The sequence below is a fragment of the Rhinichthys klamathensis genome, unplaced genomic scaffold (assembly GCF_029890125.1).
Source record: "Rhinichthys klamathensis goyatoka isolate OS25496 unplaced genomic scaffold, OSU_Roscu_1.1 h1tg000278l_1, whole genome shotgun sequence".
Taxonomy (NCBI): domain Eukaryota; kingdom Metazoa; phylum Chordata; class Actinopteri; order Cypriniformes; family Leuciscidae; genus Rhinichthys; species Rhinichthys klamathensis.
Genome location: NW_026606797.1, coordinates 356,321 through 362,072, shown reverse-complemented (window position 1 = coordinate 362,072; position 5,752 = coordinate 356,321).

Sequence of the window (5,752 nt, the reverse complement as noted above, 5' to 3'; positions counted from 1 at the left end):
GTGGAGGATCTGCGGATCAGCTCTTCGTTTACTGTATACTTAAAATACTTCACATGTTTGGCACACGCAAAATTGTAACTTGAGATAACTCAACTCAATAAAAAAATCTAAAGTTTTAAATCTTTAGCTCTTTTCCTCACTGGGGCTTTGAGTCTGGATTCTGGCTCTGAATGTATGACCTTGTGTTTCTGTCCAAACTAATCTCCAATAGTTCTGATCAAACACAGGATTGCAGGTGTAGGATTAAAAGGGTTTATTTCTCCTTCTCCGCAAGAATTACGGTACTAAGTGAGAGTCACAATTCTCTGCAAATTCCTTTTCGGGTCGTAAAAAGTCTTATCAGTCTTAATGTGTAACAGGACACCGGGTTCTGCCAGTGTGTTCGCTTCATTTGGGATGTTAGTTTTCGGTAAAGTTTCATAGACCTTTGTTGGGAGAGTGAGTTTGCTGGATTATTCATTAAATATAATGAATAATTTGTGTGTGTCTGATTGGTCCAGATACACAGTTCATTAGAATTATGAAATTTCATATATAATCGACTTTATTGAAATGTTACGTAGTCCTGCTATTTTAATGTTGATGCCAATGGGAGTGACGGAATAGGGGTGATAAGAGCATTCCTCTAGTGGTGTAACTTTCATACGGTGTGCAGGTGAAACCTCAGTTACAGTAACTTAGGCCATTAAAGAAATCTTTCTACTGATCTGGTTCCTGATCACGGCTGAACATGCCGTAGTCCTGCATCAGCACTGCAGATGTGAACCGAGAACTGAACTGCAGTGTCCGTAACGCAGGACGCCTGAGAACGAAGGACAACTGATTGCCCTCGCAGTGCCAAACCACGTGTGATTCTCGTCACTATATCACTTCTATCATGAAACCTTCTCAATGATATGCATTTTGTCAAGATTAGAAAAAGATTTGATTATAAAATACTGCTGCAGTAAATTGTGTAATATGAAACATGACACCACCCACTAGGGGGAGGAGCTTGCTAAAAGGTTTACAGTTTTTTTTTTTTAAGTTTGAATTGCTAAAACATTTCTTGAAACCATCACCCACTTTCTCAAAACTCCGGCCAGTTGATAATACCTAGAATATTTATCACAGAATCGCCTGTATTTGCATAGGTTAACTTACTGAACGGACATGAATGTGCTAGTTATTTGGCCCCTGTTTTTTCTACTTGTGACTTTAGGCCTAATTGACTTATGGCCAAGAAGCCATAGTGTTGAGCTCATTTGCATATTTAAAATAGATTTTTCCAAAAACTAACTACATACATTTTTGTTTTACAAGATACTAACTTGTAAAACAAAAATTTTACTTTTCATGTATACTTTCACTGTGTGAGGTTGGACTGTGATATGAGTAAAGGAAAGAATAAGCCCATTAGGGTGTATTTTGGGCATATTCGATTAGTATATTGCTCATTTGCATATTCAAATTCATTTTCAAAGAAACTTCTAATACAAAATGTTTTACTGTTCTTGTAGACTTTCATTGTATAAAGTTTCATTTTGATAGGAGTAAAGGAAAAAAATGGCCCCATTGGGGTGTATGTTGTCTGGCCTTATTGGCACAAATCTCGGATTAATGAGAATTAAACATATTTCCTCAACTAGGATTTCTTAGGACTTTTAGTATGTTGTTCTGGACACCTTATAGAAATGATCTATGCAGCAAAAAATTATTTTACAATTAGTTCTATTTTTGGCTCCAAAATGAGTTACTTTGCCTGGACTAATGGGTGCGGGAAAATATACGGAGTAGCCTATGTGTGAAACAGGCATTAGCATAAACGACAACAACAAAGTTAAGTCTGACACAGATAAAGGGATTCGTCTTTGGGAGAAAAAGAAGAAATGACATTTGGAAAAACTTTCATTTCATCATGTGTGTAGGCTACTTCTAACATTGGTTGGTAAAATAAATATGTTGTAAATTCAAATCAGAGCATTTTCAGTGACTGGAATGGATGCATTATTGAGTCTATAACGTAACAATAATATAATGATAACAGAAGATAAGATTGTTTGAAATGGGTTTGGCTAAAATAAAATTTTGGTTTCATCTATACTAAATGTACTTATACTATATTGGCTGGGTTAAATATAATACTAAAAAGAGACTAAAATACAATTTTCATTGACTAAAAGTCTTTCGTCGACTAAAACTAGACTAGACTAAAAAGAGTATGAATGTGACTAAAACTAATAAAAACTAAAATGACAGCTTGACACAAAGACTAGACTAAAACTAAAATTAAAACAGGCCGCCAAAAACAACACTAGTTCATGCCACTGTCGCCTGTGGGTGGCTTGCTTAGTTGGGGACAGATCACTTTCAACAGTATTATTGAATAACTTGAAATAACTTGTCCTTGAATTCATGATTCTTCTCTCCATATATTTCTAAGAATACTTTACGCCTTGACACCATTTTGAACTAATTTCAATACTTTCATCAATATCAGAGTTTTCTTCAACAAAATGTTCAGATCAAACCTCAAAAAACCTTGATTTTATAAAAACACTTTCCTGTAGCATGTTGATGATTATGAAGCATCAATACAAAAGTATTTTATAATATGTCTTGTAAAAGTGCATAATCAAAAGTTAAAAAGGTATTTGAGGAGATTGATCTTTAAAAACACCAGTTGTCCTGTTTCGAGGACGATCAGGAGATCAAACCTGCAACTTTCCTGTTACTAACTCTGAGCACCAAAAGAAATGTCTCGGTAAGACTATTGTACATGACTTTTGTGTGTTGTTTTTTTCTTTTGGTACTCATGCACTTTGACTCTGTCTGTCTAGTTAAACACACTCATCAAGTGTTAATGGTTTAAGTGTGAAGAGCTCATCTTGTTTAGTGTGAAGTGCACAGATGCCTTTAAACCATCCACATTATAATTAGACACGATACCACTCATATTTTAAGAAATGTGTTGGTGCTGCATTTCCAAGAAACAAGATGCATTTTCACACACCTCTCTCTCTCTCTCTTTATCCTAATAAACATCAGTCCAGTGAGCGTCTCGGACACAGCTGATGCTTTCCTCAAACTCAGACTGAGACTCTCCTTTACTTACACAAGCTCAAGAGCAGAACAGGTAAATCCACATGCTCTTCAAATGACTGAAACACTGAAGTCTAATACATGGATTTATTATTAATGTGCATCTAGTTATTGTGTTTATGCACAGTCTTTCATTATTTGAGTTTCTTTCTTTGTAATTATGGCTTGATCTCTAAAACACGAGTAAAGTGGGTTACTTTTTAATTGATTTATGTAATAATGTTCCCTTTCAGTATTTTGTTTGTTTGTGGTTAATTAGTGGATCATGTTGTTGATTAATGTGAGTATTTACATCTGTGCTGACTTCATGCATTAAGGTTTGAGCATTTATAAAGGAAAATAATTGTTAGAAAAGATCCTGCAGGATTTGAGACTTGAACTGATGAATCACATTCAGATAGTGACTTTCATTTTCCACCGTGTGTGTTTAATTAACCCAAGTAAAGTTAAAAGTTCAAACTTAACATTTAACAGTAAATATTCATTTGTTAAAAATTAATGCACTTGCTTGACATACATGCTAATCAATCATGTACTGTCAACAACATCACATTTTGCTGCTGTTAAGAAAGTGTCATCTGGTTGAAACACAATACTGAAAATGACCATTTGACAACAATACTCACTTTTCACAGCCCTCATACTACACTGTAAAATTCAACAGTTGTTCTTACCAACACTTTTTAGTTAACTTTATTTAGGGCCAGATTTACTAACCACTAATCAGTAGATCATGCGCAGAACTATGGAAGCTTGTTTCCGCCACAGAATGAAAAATAAAAAAGGTAATTGCGACTTTTTATCTCACAATTCTGACTTTATAACACGCAATTGCGACTTTTTATCTCACAATTCTGACTTTATAACACGCAATTGCGACTTTTTATCTCACAATTCTGCCTTTTTTTCTCACAATTGCGAGTTTACATCTCGCAATTCTGACTTTATTTCTCAGAATTGCGTGATATAAAGTCGCAATTGCGTGTTATAAAGTCAGAATTGTGAGATATAAAGTCAGAATTGATTGATATAAAGTCGAAATTGCGTGTTGTAAAGTCAGAATTGTGAGATATGAACTCTCAATAGTGTTATAAAGTCAGAATTGTGAGATATAAACTATTCTAAGGTGGGAAAAGTTAGTCTTTTTCCCCCCTTAGAATTGACTTTATCCACAGCTGCACTACTTCCTGAACTTAAGTCAGCTCCTTCATTTCCTGTCTTACATTATTGGACACACTGACTAATCCAGGTGTGTCTGATTATTGTTGCTATGACTACTGAGGTCAGGCACACCTGGATTAATCAGTGTGTCCAATAATGTAAGACAGGAAATGAAGGAGCTGACTTAAGTTCAGGAAGTAGTGCAGCTGTGGATAAAGTCAATTGGCCTGATAACTCGCAATTGCGAGTTTATATCTCACAATTCTGAGAAAAGATGTCAGAATTTCGAGATGTTCGCAATTCTGTCTTTTTTTCTCGCAATTGCGACTTTATTTCTCATAATTGCTACTTTATATCTCGCAATTGTGACTATTTCTCAGAATTGCTACTTTATATCTCACAATTGTGACTATTTCTCAGAATTGCTACTTTATATCTCATAATTGCGACTTTATATCTCGCAATAGCGACTTTATTTCTCATAATTGCTACTTTATATCTCGCAATTGTGACTATTTCTCAGAATTGCTACTTTATATCTCACAATTGCGACTTTATTTCTCAGAATTGCTACTTTATTTCTCAGAATTGCAACTTTATATCTCGCAACTGCGACTTTATTTCTCAGAATTGCTACTTTATATCTCACAATTGCGACTTTATTTCTCAGAATTGCTACTTTATATCTCACAATTGTGACTATTTCTCAGAATTGCTACTTTATATCTCACAATTGCGACTTTATTTCTCAGAATTGCTACTTTATATCTCACAATTGTGACTATTTCTCAGAATTGCTACTTTATATCTCATAATTGCGACTTTATATCTCGCAATAGCGACTTTATTTCTCAGAATTGCTACTTTATATCTCGCAATTGTGACTATTTCTCAGAATTGCTACTTTATATCTCACAATTGCGACTTTATTTCTCAGAATTGCTACTTTATTTCTCAGAATTGCAACTTTATATCTCGCAACTGCGACTTTATTTCTCAGAATTGCTACTTTATATCTCACAATTGCGACTTTATTTCTCAGAATTGCTACTTTATATCTCACAATTGCGACTTTATTTCTCAGAATTGCTACTTTATATCTCACAATTGCGACTTTATTTCTCAGAATTGCTACTTTATATCTCACAATTGTGACTATTTCTCAGAATTGCTACTTTATATCTCGCAATAGCGACTTTATTTCTCAGAATTGCTACTTTATATCTCACAATTGCGACTTTATTTCTCAGAATTGCTACTTTATATCTCACAATTGCGACTTTATTTCTCAGAATTGCTACTTTATATCTCACAATTGCAACTTTATTTCTCAGAATTGCTACTTTATTTCTCAGAATTGCAACTTTATATCTCGCAACTGCGACTTTATTTCTCAGAATTGCTACTTTATATCTCACAATTGCGACTTTATTTCTCAGAATTGCTACTTTATATCTCACAATTGCGACTTTATTTCTCAGAATTGCTACTTTATATCTCACAATTGCGA